We start from the raw sequence: 16,633 nt of genomic DNA on the forward strand, positions 1-16,633 counted from the left end.
GACCAAAATGTAAATTTCAGGCCCTTTTCACCAAACCACTTAACGTTTCCTAAAATCGCAGACCTGGACAGTCACCCCTTTCAGACAGCCTGTGACCTCTCGGTGGGCTGCATGCAAATAGTTTGCTTGACACTCTATGGCTCCAAATTTGCCTGGACCCAGATAAAGGCATCTCAGAACTGATGCATCAAGCAGACAGCAGGGTGAGCTCTCTGCCTCCCCGAGACAGTGACTTTATAACACATCACTGTCCCTAGAGGGAGTAACATTGATGTCAGTGCCTTAGAGCTGACAGTTTTTGCTGCTTACAAATGGTTGTTGTGAGGATTAAATGAGGTAATGCATGAAAAACACTTCACACAGTGCCTGGCGCAGAGTATGTTGTAAATTAATGTTAGTCCCAGGCTATGACTACCTGCTTCCACCCTAGGGCTGGCCTTGGCTCTATCTTCCAGTCTCTTGGTTTACTTGATCCACCCACTTTGGTATTGTAATGAAATTGTTCTACTGTCCATCTAGTGCCTGTGCTGCCTGTGTCCTGGGCTTTGCCAGCAGGGTCATGTCCTGCTTGAGAACTTGCAGTGGCTCCTGGTTGTCTAGTTCAGAGTCCTGGATCTCCACCCTGGACAGCTCCCCCATCTGACCTTGCCCTCGCCATCCAACCTGCACTCCCAACATGTGTCCATCAGGTAGGGGGTTTCTTCAGCCCCCTCCCCTATGAACATCCCATGCTCTCCCCTGCCATCCCTCCCACCCATCGGTAGAAACCTTCAAGATCTACCACACTTATGTCACATTCTTCCTCCAGCTAATTTAGCACCAGGATCCACTTTCTTCTCCCCGACTGAAACAGTTTGTCATCCTGGGGCTTTCAAATTGTTTTCTGTATAAAGTTTGTCTCTCAATTAGATTGAAAACTTTGAGGGACAGAGACCACAATTGATACTTAACTTATGACTCAGCACAGAGCCACATAGCTGTAAACGTGTAGTAGATGGTCAAGAAATAGAGGAATGTCAACATACTGTGACAGTCATGAGCACAGACTGCAGTAGACTGCCAGAGTTTGAATTTCAGCTCCACATTTACTGGCTATGTGATTTGGACAAGTTAATCTCTCTCGGTCTCTCAGTTTCCTTCGCTGGAAAATGGAGATTATGGTTCAGCTTTAGGTGTGTGAGTTACTACTGGTAAAGAACTTAAAATAGTACTTAGTGCTTAGTAAGCACTATAAGAGTGTATGTTAAATAAATAGACCATGCTGATTGAGGACTAACTCCTGGAAAGTCCAATTGTACAGTTTCTTCTTGTGTATATGTGTTAAACTGTTAGACATCAAACAGGAACAAAAAAATTGATTTCCATCTCTGCTATCAAGGTTGACCCTGTGTTTTAGATTTCAGATGGAGCCTAATAGTAATGGTGATGATTTCTAGATAATTTTTCTCTCCTTCTTTTCTCTTAAAGACAGAAATAGCCAGTCATAAACTCAGCAGGTATCAGGAGCTATTTAAAGATGTCCTGCTTCAAATCAGGTGTCTTGCTTAACAAACCCTTGCTGGCAACTTTCATTTTACATCTACATAATTGCAGACCAACACGTAGGCCAGGTTGACCTTTCTTAGAACAAATGTAAGAGAGGAGATCTGTCATTTCTTACAAATTTTTAAATCTAGTATTGAGGGGAAAAAAATCTCCTGTAGTGACCAAACAGCTCCTCAATTCTTAGAATAAGAATGTTTGCAAAGAACTGACTGATCTATACAGAGAGATTATTGCTTTTTAAAACCTTTAATTCAGGAATAGAAATAAATGAACCGTTTATGATTGAACCCAAGCATCTTGGAAAATTTTCATACCTCATACAAGTTCTGCTTTTATACTCGCATCCTCTGGGGTTTAAAAAAAAAGAAAGAAGAAAAATACATGATGTATTGTATGTATACTTCAGTGATGCATATAATACATGAATGATGTCTTTTTCTTCCGTTTTCTTTTCTGAAAGCCTGCATATTTTTAATATTTCAATAAATATTTGAATATGACCTTATGGAATGCTTCAAAAATCTCAGTTGAAAATATCTCTTCTCTCAAACTTTGCTGAGGTTAACTGTGATCTGAAGTTGCCAGATTTCTATGTTAAATGTCAGGTGCATGTCTTAGAATGGTTTATTGCACTGCAGGTGGAAATGTGTGTAGACACCATGGTAGTTTCTGCCTCATTGTTCCCTCAGGTTATCCCTGTTGCCAACCACGTTTTTCTCTCCTTCTGATCCTTTTTTATTTCCTGTTAATTAAAAATTAGGAGCTCTAAGGATCCTTAATTAGTGACTATATGAAGATAAAGCTGTAGGCCACATATAGTAAGAACTTTCTCATTAACCGATGTTTATCTCTCACACCACACACACACATTCACACTGTGAGACACCTTCACATCCTCATACTCACACATTCTCACAGTCACACACTCACTGTCACATACACACACATGCACTCACTCATGCACACAGTGGTAGAGCTGGAAGTACCACTAGAGATGAATGAATTCATAAATAACTTTTTGCTTTAGATTTAAACTCTCTACAGTATTCTCAGTATTTAAAAATAAACTTAAACTTGATGGATGTTGGTGAGCTCTATTCTTGGGAAGAGTATAAAATGAAGAAGGTCATGATTAGGTAACCCAATGAGGCACCTTTTTTTTAATCTTTATGTTATACTTTTTTTTTTCAACAACTGGATTTGGGTATAATTGACATACAATAAGCCACACATTTTCAGAGTGTATAATTTGATACACTTTGAAATATATACACACTGTGGAGCCATCAGTGTTAATATAATGAACATATCCATCACTCCCTAAAGTTTCTTTGTGTCCCTTGTAATCCTTCTCAACATCAGGTAACCACTGACCCGTTTTCTGTCGCTGAGGATTAATTTGTATTTTCTCACATTTTTATATAAATGGAGTAATACAGTATGTATTCTTTTTTTGGTCTGGTTTCTTTGACTTAGCATTCTTAAGTTTTTGGCTATTATAGACAAAGCTACTATTAACATTTGCATACAAGTGCTTGTGTGGACATATGCTCACATTCCCTTGTGTAACTACCTCGAAGTGGGACATGTAGGATAGATGGTAGGTGTACATTTAGCTTTTTAAGAAATTGCCAAACTGTTTTCCAAAGTGGTTGTAACATTTTATATTCCTTCCAGGCTCCACATCTTTGCCAGCACTTGTTATGATCAGTCTGTTTAATTTTAGCCATTCTAACAAATGTAGCTCCTTGTGGTTTTAGTTTGCATTTCCTTAATGGCTAATGTTGAATGTCTTTACATGTGCTTATTTGCTCTGTGTATATCTTTGATGAAGAATTCACATCTTTTGCCTATGTTTTAATTGAGTCATTGATCTCTCTTTTTTTTTTTTTTTAGTATTTAATTTTATTTTCTTTACAATTTTTGTTGTTGTTGTTGTTAATGGAGGTGCTGGGGATTGATCCCAAGACCTCGTGCACACTAAGCATGCACTCTACCACTGAGCTATACCCCAATCCTTTCTTTTTTTTTTTTAATAAAATGTCCAGAATAGGTAAATCTTAATTTTTTCCTTCTAGTTTTATTGAAATATAATTGCTATACAGCACTGTATAAGTTTAAGATGTACAACATAATGACTGCACTTATGAAATGATTATCACAATAAGTTTAGTGAACATCCATCATCATGAGATACAAAATAAAAGAAAAAGAAAAAAGGTTTATCCGTGTGATAAGAACTCAAGATTTACTCTTAACAACGTTCACAAATACTATATAGCAGTGTTAATTACATTTATCATGTTGTACATTACATCCCTAGTACTTATTTACCTTCTAACTGAAAAATATGGAACGCTTCACAAACCTGCATGTCATCCTTGTGAGGAGGCCTTGCTAATCTTCTCTGTATCATTCCAAGTTTACTGCTGCCACAGTGAGCACTGCTGGTCTTCTTTTTATTGAGTTGTCAGAGTTGTTTATATATTCTAGTTACAAGTCATTTGTTGGGTATATATTTTGCAAATATTTTCTCCCAGACTGTGACTTACCTCTTCATTTTCATAAACAGTGTCTTAGGAAGAGCAAAAGTTTAAAATTTTGAAGTTCAACTTACTGATTTTTTTTCTTTCATAGTTTATGTGCTATAATCAAGAAATTTTTGTGAAATCCACTAGATTTTCTCCTATGTTTTCTTTTAGAAGTTTTATCATCTTAGCTCTTTCATTTAGGTCTATGATCCATTTTAAGTTAGTTTTCCTGTTTTTGTGTTTTGTTTTTTTAATGGAGATAATAGAGATTGAACCCTGGATCTTGTGCATGCTAAGCATGCACCCTACCACTGAGCTCTACTCTCCCCCTCTTAAGTTAGTTTTTATATATGGTGTATGGTGAGGGTTGAGGGTCAGTTTTTTGTGTATGGCTATACAATTGCTCCAACACAGCTTGTTGAAAAGAGTATCCCTTGTCAAAAATCAGTTGACTGTGTATGTGGGTCTATTTTTGCACTCTCTTTTCTGTTCTTTCAGTCTATTTCTCTATCCTTACACTAATACCACACTGTTTTGATTATCATAGCTTTACAGGAAGTCTTGAAAGCCAATAATATAAGTCCTTCAACTTTGTCCTTCTTTTCCAACGTTGTTTTGGCTATCTTCTTGGAAACAAACTTTTTAGTGCAGGCTGTAAACCAAAACCTTAAGAAAACTGTAAACAGAGTGCTTTAACCAAGCACTTGATAAACTTTCTCAGCCCTTAGCATGGTCCCTTTCTATTAGCTAAAAGTTAAGAATTTTCTTCAAAATTTTCTCAAGTTATTTGGAGAGAAAAAAAATCTGTGGGTTGTGTATGTTAAAAGGAACTTTATTGGGTGCTGGGGGTTCAGATGAGGGCCATGTGTTGTTCTCCCTGATGCTTGATTACATACTGATCTCAATATGTTGTCTTCACGTGATCTGTATCTTAATGTACACTAAATTGTGGTGATGGTGTGGGGAAGAGTTCATTCTGCTCCCTCTTCCTTTTAGATTTAGAGTCAGTAGAGAACAAGAGTGGGCCAGGAGTTCTGAGCAGACTAGATTAGGATAAAACTTTTGTGGAATGGAATTCTCACTACTGAGTTGTTGCCACCCTCTCCCCTTCTCTCTGACAGGTTTTCTATTCTCTTTGGTACCCTCTGTTACCACCAGGCCTGGGCTATAGCTCTTTCCTGATTTGGTACCCTAACTCTCACTTTGCCAGGCTTAAGATACTCTAGGACTCATATTTGGGAGAGCACTCTGGCTCCGAATCTCTAAGCTTCAGACTTAGTGGGCCATCAAAGAGTCTATTTTTCCTGCTGTCTGGAAAACAGTATTCAGAAGAGAGCAGGCTGAGCCTCTGATGGGCTTGGGCTCCCAGCCCCCTACATAGAGCATGGTGTGCACACTTCCCCACAGGACCTACAGCTGAACTTCCATCCCCTGCCCCCTCCAATGGGGTGCACTGAGCTTCCGTGCCCATTATACACTGACTGTGATCTTTAAAGCCCCCCTCAGGCAGCCTCATTATCCTTCCTTTCAGGGCAGGGAAGCTGAGCCTCAGACAGGTGACATAATTTGCCATGCTAAGAAGTACAGGCCTGGGTCTGCCTGCCTCCCCGCCTTGACTCCAGCCCACATTCCTCAACACCATGGATCCAGGAAGGCCTCAGGGCAGCCTCCCTCCACAGTTTGATAGCACTGGTATGACTTGGCTTTGGGACCAAAAAGAGGACTCACCAACATTGGAGTAGATGAGGGAAGGAGAGCACATAGGGTTACATGTGGTTTATTTCTGGATTGTTGATAAACCCCTCTTCTCTGGCATCTGCGGGCAGCCTGGACTTTTAATAAAGATGTTGGTGGCCTGCTTGTCTGTAAACTTTCCTGCTTTGGGATGAGAAGGGGCCTTGCTAAGAGGGATGACAAAGGGCCCCTCTGTGCCGCTCTCTTTTAGAATGGTTTCCCCAGGCCCCTCGGCTTCTCAGAAGCTGGCAGCCACGTTCTCTCCGCCACATAACTCCCTCTGAGGATCATCTCCAGTCTCCATGGTAACTGCATGTCAGGAGACAGCCTGCTCTGTTCTGCGGCTTTGTATTAAACACAATGAATTTAAATTGGATGCTCAGCAGTGAAGATAATCATTCTGGATTAGAGAGATGCCTGGAGCTCCTCATTTCATAATTTTAGATGTTGGCACAGTTCTTAGCTTTAGCCCCATAATTCAAGCCCAAGCCACACCTACCCTTCTGTTTCTAGACTGCAGTTAGGTCCAGTTTCACTTGGGCTTTTCTCCATCCTTTGACAGAGGAATCCTGGAGCCAGGGAGCCCCGCAGTTGGCCAGGGCTCTCCTGAGCTCTAGAAGGGGTGGCATGATGTAAAGGAAACCTGGGGTTCCAGGCAGATGGGCCCTCATTCAGTGTGGCTGCGTGATTTCCTCTGAGCCCCATTTTTCTTATCTGTAAAATGAGAGGAGTAACCTGTACCCTACAGAATCATTTTTTAAATTTTATTGATAAAATATATATAACATAAAATTTATTGTTTAAACTATTTTTAAGTATACAATTCAGTGACATTAAGTGCATTCACAATGTTGTCACCACAATGATCCATCTCCAGAACTTTCTTAGCTTCCCCAACTGAAACTCTGTATCCATTAAATGCTAACTTCCCCATTCCCTACTCCCCATAGCCCCTGACAACCACAATTTCACTTTCCATCTCTGTGAAGTTGACTACTCGGGGCACCTCGTATAAGGAATCATTACAGTATTTGTCTGCTTGTGACTGGCTTATTTCACTGAGCATAATGTTCTCAAGGCTCAACCATGTTGTAGTGTGTGTCATAATTTCCTTCCTTTTTAGGGTTGGATAACATCCACTTTATGTATCTACCACATTTTGTTTATCCATTCATCTGTCAGTAGACACTTGGGTTGCTTCCACGTTTTGGCTATTATGAATAGTGCTGCTCTGGACATGGATGCACAGATATCTATTTGAGTCCTTGCTTTCGATTAGAGTCATTTTGAGGATCAAATAAGACAACAAATGCTGAGAACCTTGCACGGAGCAGGCTGCCAGTAAATGTTTATTTCCCCAGGAGCTAACTGCCACAGTGGTCCGATGGCGTCCGTGGGAGTCGTGTCACTTTTTGCTAGCAGGCTGCTTCTGTGTCCCTGGGACATTCTAGTCTTGTTGGGTTGGGAATTAACACAATTCATTCCAGGGTTTAAGGAAAATATCTTAACCACGGAAATGTGCATCAAGTCTCACGATGAGAAAACCATGCATGCTTTTACATTTCTCCCACCAGTTGGCATTCATGTATTTCTAGTTCCAAAATGAGAAAATGTTAGGGCTGATGTATATACTTCCCTATCAGTTGTCTATTTTAAGTACACCCTCCGGGAGACCCTGAAGCTGGGGTGGGATCGCCCCAGGCTATGAGGCTCTGCTTAGTTACCATTTTGTTGGTATCAGATCTGTTCTTAGTGTTATGAGATTTGGAGTAAAAATATCTAGATCCCAGTCTTGGCTGATCTCTAAAAAACTGAGATGGTAAAAAACTTCTTTCCAACACGGTGGATGTGAAGATTAGATGAGGGAAGTACTTTGCTGTGCAGGTGACCCTCTCCAGGAGCACTTCGTGCATTGAGGGAGGAAGGGACCAGGTCCCCGTGCTGGTCTGCAGACCTCCAGGAGATTCTCTCTGGGCCTAGTTTCATCCGAAAGTTTCTGTAGTGGGTTTACTCCCCTGCTACCTTGGTCCCTGCAGGGGTGAGAATCCCAGAACCAAGGAACCATCTTTCCCTGTGGGGTCCTCTCATATTAGCCTTTCCAGGCTTGGCCGGTGATTCTGCCGCCAGCATGCCCACACAAGCAGCCCTGGAGAGAGCCAGCACCGCTTTGTCCTGAGGAATTTGCTACAGAAGGGAAGGGGGAGCAAGAGCTCTTGTATGGCCTCCCTCTGACCTGTGCCTGATCCAGCAGCTCCCCGCAGCATGGCAGTCAGGCCTGTTCTTTATTGATGGGGCTGAAAGGAGGAGGCAAGATGGGGATTTCACAGCGAATCTCAGACCTTTCTCTCCCTCTCAGCAGCACGCTCGCTGTTAGTAGTTCTCTGTGTGCCGGGAGCCTCCCTGTTGAGCAGGAACCAGGCAGGCTTAAATCAGAGCTTCCTGAGCTGGTGTGTCCACTGTCCCTGGGACCTGAAAGCTACCTCATCTGCTCACATCAGGGAGGGGGAGCTTGGGCCTCCCTCGAGGGCATCTTAACCTCTAGGGCAGCTCACCTCTTGAAGCCAGTGAGCCAGGGAGATTCTTGCCTTGGTGGGAGGACTTTCTTGGCTTCCAGAACCCCATGGCAGCCCGCTCCTCCTCCTATCTCTTTGCTCTCCTTCACAGTCTCCTACCTGGTCTCGTCTTACTCCTTCCTACGGTGATTGCTTCTCAGCATCCTACCCGCGAGTGCCTTCTGCTCATACTCATCTTCTCTCCCCAGGTGATCTATTACTGTTGACTTTCAGATTTATAGCTACAGCCTAGACACCTCTGAGCACCTGCCCCAAACTCAACACATCCACCACAACCCTGCTTCTCTCCTGGAAATGGCACCCTCATCCTCATAAGCCAGAGCTCACTTGCCCAGGAGCACCAGACTCCTCAGCGATAAAGCTAGACCTCAGATCTAGGTCTGCCAGGCTCCAGAGTTCAGGCCTCTCCCACCACACCTCCTGCCTCCACACACCATCAAAGAATTGAGCTGTATTTCTAACAAACATAAAAACTCAAATGTCACTCTAAGCTCCAACCAAACTCTGGGCTCTCTCCAGGACCCCTCCCCATTTGGGGCTGTGCTGGGCCTCCACCTGGACCCCTGTGTCAGCCCCCAGCTCCCCATTGCCTCAGCTCTCCCAGCCTGCTTTCTCTTTCCCAGCTCCTGGCTTCACAGAACTGGCCTCTTACAACAACAGCACATTGAGTTCAGCCCTCTCTTGTTGATTCTGTAGTGCATTTCCCAGACGATTTTCTTAAACCTCACCTTGGCTCAGTTCAACATTCCTCATTTTCCCCAAACCTTTCCTCTGGGAATTTGGCTTCATTTCCTGTTTTCCTAAGAAGTCTGGGGCCAGCTCTCCTCCATGTCTCCTCTGATCATCTCTTTTATTCACCCTGCTCCGGAATGGAGGGAAGAGTTGTTCCTCCCAGCCTAATAGATATGAATTGCAACCCTCAGTGTCCTCATCTGAATAATGGGGATTATAAGACACCTACTTCACAGGACTGTTGTGAAAATTAAACAGGCACTGAGGACACAGTCAGCGTATATTGGTTTTGATCAGCAATTTTCATCTCCACTGGAATGTCCCTCAATCAGCTCTTCCTGAAGATGTCTAAGAAGCCCCTTCCCTCCCAAATGTGGTTGTTCTTCTCCTGATACAATTTTTTCAGCCACACAAGCCTAAAACCTCCCCCACTGTTTATATCCCCTCCTCTTCAGTCATCAAACCTGGCTGCTACTTCCCCAGAAACAGGGTTCACATGCGTCCTTCCATCCCAGTCCCCAGGCTGAGGTCCATCATCTCAGCACTGCAGTTAAGTCTGCACTGTGCAGCTGAAGTAATGCTCTCGGGTCTGATTTTCATGTTCTTGCTCCACCCAGAGAAGCCTGCTGTGACTACAGGTGTGTCCAGGGATGGGGGTGACCCGAGTCCTCTCTGTAAATGTACTCCTATGCCCCACACTCCTGAAGCCCCCCCCCCCATTACCACCACCTCCACAACACACAAATGGCTACACTTTGCGAACTGATAGAATCCAGGTTCATCAAGGTCCACACAATTTGGTGTTTTCATCAGACCTACCTCAGCCAAAACCAAACAGGTCTCTTCTCGTCCCTCCAGCTGTGCCCCCAGCTCTGCCCACATCATTTCCTTCCCCAGAGCATCACATCCTGCCCCCCTGCCAGCCCTCAGCCTGCCCATCCTACTGTGGCCATCCCCTCCTCTGGTCTTCTTTTGAACTTGATGCTGCTATCAACATTGAGGAATGTTATCCCATGCTGCTTTGTACTGTCATTATTTTGAAGTCATTTCTTTCTTTTTAAATCTTTTTTGTAGGGGAGGGGGTAATTAGGTTTTATTTATTTATTTATTTGTTTGTTTGTTTGTTTGTTTTAATGGAGGTACTGCGGGATTGAACCCAGGACCTCATGCCTGCTAAGCATGCACTTTACCATGGAGCTATACCCTCCCCTCTTGAAGTCATTTCTATTAAAAATGAACTTTCTTCTTGCCCTGTTTGCTAACTGGACTCTAAGCACCTTAAGTTGCTTGTATTTCTCACTTCTTCTAGAGCATCTGATACACATAACATGATGTGCACGTTTGTGCTACCTACAAATTTTACTTATTGTTTATTAACTATAATAGTTATAATAGTATAAATCACCAGTATTCACTGGCCTCCTGCTATGTGCAGGTAGTGTCCTAGGTGCTTCACATGCATTATCTCATTTAATTCTCACAGTAACCCCACAAGGGATGCAGTAGTATCCCATTTTATAAATGGGGAAATGGAGCTCAAAGACATTAAATAACTTGCCCAGGGTCATACAACTATATGTGACAGGGCTGGAATTTAAATCTAGATCTGCCTGTCTTAAAGCCTGATTCTTGTCACTCTACTATTTTGCTTCTAAATATAGCATTAATGTGCCTTTAAATGGCAGGCAGATTAAGTGTGGGAAAATGGCCTTTTCCCAAAGTATATTGCAGACTGAGTGTTGCCTGAGTCCTCTGCTGAAAATTCAAAGAATGAAGGGTGAGTTTTAGAAATGGTAATGCTTAGAGGGAGAGCGCTGCAAGGTCAGGATGTGGGACCCATGCCCTAGACAATGTGGTAGAGGCTGCGGACCCAGAAGGTTGGAGTGAAAAGTGAAAGGAAGTTTAGGAGTGCAGTTAATTCCAAATGTACAATTTGCAGAAAATCAGTAGGTTGCAGAATGAGCTCAACAGGCTGCAAATCATAGGCCAAGAAAAGGCTTGAGAGCTGTATGTAGCCAGAGGCACAGAGTGGGTGACCCCAAGGAACTGATCACGAATCACTTGATGTCCTGGAGAAAAGCTAGTGGGGGTGGGGGGTTATTTTGTTTGTTTGTTTGTAAAGGAGTATTTGATAGAAAATGGAGAGGAGACTTCAAGAGAAGATGGAACAGTGGTCAGCATCCAAGTGGCCTGGAAGGGAATTATCAGAGATAGGGTCAGTGTCTTGAGTCCCTGTGTGGGCTGGATGAATTGGCAATGAAGCCAGCATAAGCCTGTTACAGGAGTGTGATGTCCCTCAATCAGGCCAGTGGAGCTGGTAAAAATGTGGGACTCCTTGTTAAAAAAAATTAAGAATTTCAAAAGCAGAGATTAAACCAGGGCAGAGCCCTTCTAAATGCAGGGCCCTGTGAGACCACACAGGCCATGTACCCATGGAGCTAGTCGTAGCTGGTGGGCTTAGGTTTCAGGATGAGGAAGGTGTTTACTGAGTGCCAGGTGTGAGTATAACTACCATATATGCATCATCTCACTTGATGAAATGCTCAGGCCCTCCTTTGGGGAATTTCTCACATCCCAAAGAGTGGTGCTGTTTAAGAGCTGGCTTTCCAGAGGGACAGTGAGCAGCTAATAGATCCCTAAAGATGAAGGAAATTACTCAGAGCAAGAGAGAAACCACTGAGCTGGTTATTCTTTTTTCTCTTGCACTTTGAGCAAGTATAAGTAAAAGATGGAAGATAATTTTAACATGAAAAGAAAAGGAAGTGGTTCAGCAATTCTGAGAGAAGCAGATCCATCTGAACAAATGATGATGGCTTTCCCAACTGTGTTAAGAAGTGTGGAAATGCTTGCATTGAATTTAGTTTGCAAAGCACATCCAAATACTTATTTGATTCTCAGCGCAGGATTGTTCCCTCTGTAAAGATTGAGTTGCCCTTAATCTACACATTTAGATAGTAGCAGATCCTGCTCTTATGATTCCATCACTTCCCCCAAACACACCCCTTTTCTGTGCACTAGTATGAAAATATGCTCCAGGAAGTCCCTTCACCATCCCCAGTGAAAAACCCTGCAAATTAGCTCTGGCCCAAGTACCTTCTCAACAGCTGGGCACAAAATGTATGCTTTGACCTATTGATTCTTGACCTTGGAGCAAGAGAACCAAACCTTTTTCTTTAGTGAGGGGGTTGAGAGGGAGTAAGAGAAAAAAACCTTTGCTACTGGGAACTCAGCGAAATGTGATTAGAGCTGCAGCAATGTAGAAGATGGTAAGAGGGTGACTCTCCAAAGATCTTTGTCCTGACAAAGCCAGGAAGGGCCAATACATTGTTCTTTCCAACACAGGGATGTCAGCAAATAAATTATATGTGAAATTTCTTTCCAATTTGCTGAGCAGGTCTCTGGTCAATATGGAAACTCATGCACCCACAGTGGTCTGGTAACTTCTGAAGCATAAAGTTAACATTTATAATAACAGGTTCAGATTGAGCTCAGTACAAGTTCCTGCCAAATGTATGCCTGGGAACTGTGTCATAAAGTAGATTACCGTTGGGTACTGGCTTTTCTTAGAGAAAAAATGGGCAATAGGGGTAACATGACTGGGCATCAAACAAATCCAGATTTACCCAGCAGTATATCATAAATATCAAAAACAAAATAATAACCCTTTGAAATAGTAAAATTATGTTTCATATCCTGCCAAATGTATGTCATGATACTGTGTCTGTTGGTTAAACAAATGGTCCTAAAGTTCATATTAACTTACCAGTGAGAGATGTGAAGTCTCACATTCACAGAAGAAATGAATGCCACATACACACTGAGGAATGCTTGGCTGGACAGTAGTTTATGTTATAAAACAAAAATAAAAACAACACATACAGAAAAACTAAGGGCTTGGGTTGATAAATGGGCAGTTCTGGTCAGCCACCAGGCTCCAGGAGGCCCCACTGAGTTAGCTGTTCCATGGTCACGTCTGGCATAATTGGAGATGCCCATGTGTCATGAAGCAGCAATTCCACTTCCGGGCAACATCTACCCTGGATGCGGGGACTGCTCTCGCATGCATGAGATGCTCAAGCACCACGTGTAGCGGTAAATGTCCATGAACTCAGAAATGAACACATACCTGGAGGAGCTTTCATGTGATGAATTAATTTAACTGAATGAAATGTATCTACATAAATGAATCTTAAAGATGTCGAATAAAAAAAGCAAGTTGCAAACGGACATGTACAGTATAATACCATTTGTTTACGTTTTTTAAATTTGCAAAACACAGTAAAAACAATCGTGAGTGGGAGAGATTTCTATCAGCCTCAAGGGAGAGGGATGGGAATAGGAAGGAGGGCTTCAATTGTACTGGAGATATTTTATTTCATTTTTTTATTTAAAAACATGTAAGGGGAGAGGGTAGAGCTCAGTGGTAGAGCGCATGCTTAGCATGCACAAGGTCCTAGGTTCAGTCCCCAGTACCTCCATCAAAAATAAGTAAGTAAATAAATAAACCCAACTACCTCCCCCCAAAAGACAAACAAAAAATTAAGATAAATAAATAAATTCATCTGGAATTTTTTTAAAAAGAAATAAACTCTAGATTTAAAAAAAACATAAAGTAAATACAGTAAAAAAACATTAACATCTGTTAAATTTGAGTAGTGCATTCATGGGTATGTATTGTATTATTTTCTGTACTTTTACCGTATGATTGAAGTGTTTCATAACTTTAAAAGAAAATATTTTAAATGCATAAACATGGTTAACTAAATTTTGAATAGTTTTAGCTTCCTCCAAATTTGTTTTTTATGTATATTATATATATAATGTATATTATATATATAATGTATATTACTGTATATTCTAGTAAATAAATTTAGAAAATTAGAAAAAATAAATTACTCAGACTCTCATCTTCCAAAAACAGTCATTGTTAATGTTTTAGTATTTTTCCTTCCATTTTTTTTTTCTTTATGTGGGTGTGTGTTTTTAAACATACTTCTAAGCATCTTGGGTACACATATTGAATTCTGCCTTTTTCACTCATTATAGCTTCACCCTTGTTCCATGTTAAGACTTAGCCTCCATGAACATCATTTCTATTGATTTCTAAATCTTTCATAGCTTACTTTTCTTGCATAAAAACAGTTACGAACATTCAGCAGTCACACAGTCACATTTCCTTTTGATTATCGTAAACATAATCCTTTTGAAAGTCTCCAGAACAGGATTGGGTCACACTCTGCTGTTGATTTCTACAAGGCTGTTTTGTGTGGGATGACAGTAAAAAGGTCTGTCACATCTGTGATATCACATTCCCGCAAAGACTGAGCTTGTCGGCATTCATCCCGTAGGCGGGAAGTGTGCATATTTTAGAAGCCAGCTCTGTGTGCATCTTGCCTGAGAGGAAACAAGTGCTCGTGCATCCAGCATCTGGTCTGGGCTCCTGAACCTGCAGCTGGGGGAATATTTGCTGATCCCGTTAAACTCCTGGTTTGAGGCCCAGGGAACAGCAGAAATTATTCCAGGTATTTATGTGCCCCTACCTGGCTTATAGATGCTCTCACATCAATTGCCTCCTAATCCTCTCTGGGCCCCTGAGGGAGATGCAGAGCCGGCACACGGGATTATAACCAGTAATTGGGAAAGTCAGGACCACTGCTGGATGATCCTGACTCCTTCCATCCTTAGACCCAGGCAAAAGGAGCCTCTGCTGTGGGCTCTGGACTCTAGGCAGCTTCCCCAGGTCTGCCCAGAGCCCACTCTTCCAATCCTATACCACACCCTGGGGCCCTGGTATTCCCTGTCACAGGCCTGAGCGCCGCCAGGGCCTGCATTAGCCTGAATCTGTCCTCCTGGGGGCCAGACCACCAGTGTGTGCATGCCCAGGCCCAGGGCAGCATCTTGGAGGGGTGCTCAGAGCTTAGACCTCCAGGCTGCAGGAAGTATCCAGGGTTGAGGGGTGAGGGCTAGAGGCAAGGGAAGAGGCTGAAGGCCAGCATCCCCTGCAGTGTACTGCAAAACTGCAAGGTCCCTGAGGATTCTAAACTCAAACCTGGCCTTCTCAGTCGCTATGAAGCTATATCTGTTAGAGTAGGAGGATAGAATAGATGCTGTGTAACAGTTCGTTAGCTTGATCTATAACTTTTAACTATTCAGAGATTCAGCAGGAAGACCTCCCTTTCTACTCTCAGAAACCCACAGATATTAAGAACGGTCTTGGCTCTCTTAGAACACGATGCTGTTTCCAGGTTCCCTTTTTTTTTTCTATGCAAGGCTACAGATATACTGAGGGGGTGCAAAGAAAAACAATCTAGAGCCCCAGAAAAAAATAAAACAATTTAGTGTGTAAAATCCAAATAGATCAGACACCCCAGTGTCAACATATAAAGCAAGAAATGCATTTCAGGACAAAATAGAGTACAACCACCTGCTGTGCAGATGAATCAGCCTGGCACGATGTAGCAAAATCAGAAATAGAAGCCAGCTAGTAAAGCTCCAATCTGCTGTCCTTCCCCTTCTCTCTGTTTCTCTGCCTCCCCCGTCACAGTTCCTGCGCGTGGACCACAGAACTACCACCCTCTGTTGGTTGCTTTAAGTTGTGCAAGAAGCCAGACCCCTGGTTTTCCTACAATAAGAGAAATTGTCTCACCAGCCCCACCAGGGTCAGCGTGGAAAATCAGTGTTGCAAGGACTTTCATTTAAATTGTTGTTTGACCACTGAACTAACTTTTTTCCAGCCCTTTATTCCCCAGCAATATTTCTGTCTTGTGATCGAGGATTTAACTGAATGGGAAAGCATGAACTCATTCAGACAGTTTCGTTGTGCTGTTCTTCTCCCGTTCAGAAAACAGAGATAAACAACTAGACTCTGAATAATTAAACACACATATTAGGACAAAAAAGTCTTTACAAAGTCTATTCTGTAAGTGATGATTCACTTGACTTTCACAGCTATCCAGCAAGGAAGCTACTCCCATGGTATAGGTAAAGAATCTACATCAAAATATGAAAATGAATATATGTATGTATATGCATGACTGGGACATTGTGCTGTATACTAGAAATTGACACATTGTAACTGATGGTATTTCAATTAAAAAAAAAAAAAGAATCTACATAGGAGACGTCAAGTAACCCGGCTGAGGTTATTCAGCTGAGAGATGGCAGAGTGGGTATTCTAACTTGGGGCTGATCCTAAATCACTGTAAGGATTCAGATATTCAAATAAAAGAGTAGATTTTGTCCAAATTTTAATTCATCAAGAGAAGAGAGTCACCTTATATCAAAGCCCTCATAGTCCCTCATGTTAGGGGAGCCTGTCTCAATTTTTAATTTTCATTTTAATGAAGTTTTTTGGAGAACAGCACATTAGCCTGGACTAGCCTCTGAAAAATGGTAATTTTGGAAGCTTGTGGAGGTTGCCTGACCAAATTAGTTTTTAAAGATGTGGGGATGGATCTCTAATACAGATTTAGTAATTATTCCTGGAAGTGTGCTTTGTGATTGCAAATGAGGCTTTTT

General features: G+C 42.2%; 1 protein-coding gene and 1 non-coding gene across 2 annotated transcripts in view; one reads left to right on the plus strand and one right to left on the minus strand.

The window, feature by feature from the left end:
• DPYSL5 (dihydropyrimidinase like 5) overlaps nt 1-16,633 on the plus strand; it is an 81,829-nt gene that overhangs the window by 41,441 nt on the left and 23,755 nt on the right. The gene's annotated exons all lie outside the window — the stretch shown is intronic.
• On the minus strand, nt 3,890-3,996 carry LOC123614979 (U6 spliceosomal RNA). Its single transcript, XR_006722494.1, has one exon. It is a non-coding gene; the product is annotated as a U6 spliceosomal RNA (small nuclear RNA).

The sequence above is a fragment of the Camelus bactrianus genome, chromosome 15 (genome assembly GCF_048773025.1).
Source record: "Camelus bactrianus isolate YW-2024 breed Bactrian camel chromosome 15, ASM4877302v1, whole genome shotgun sequence".
Taxonomy (NCBI): Eukaryota; Metazoa; Chordata; class Mammalia; order Artiodactyla; family Camelidae; genus Camelus; species Camelus bactrianus.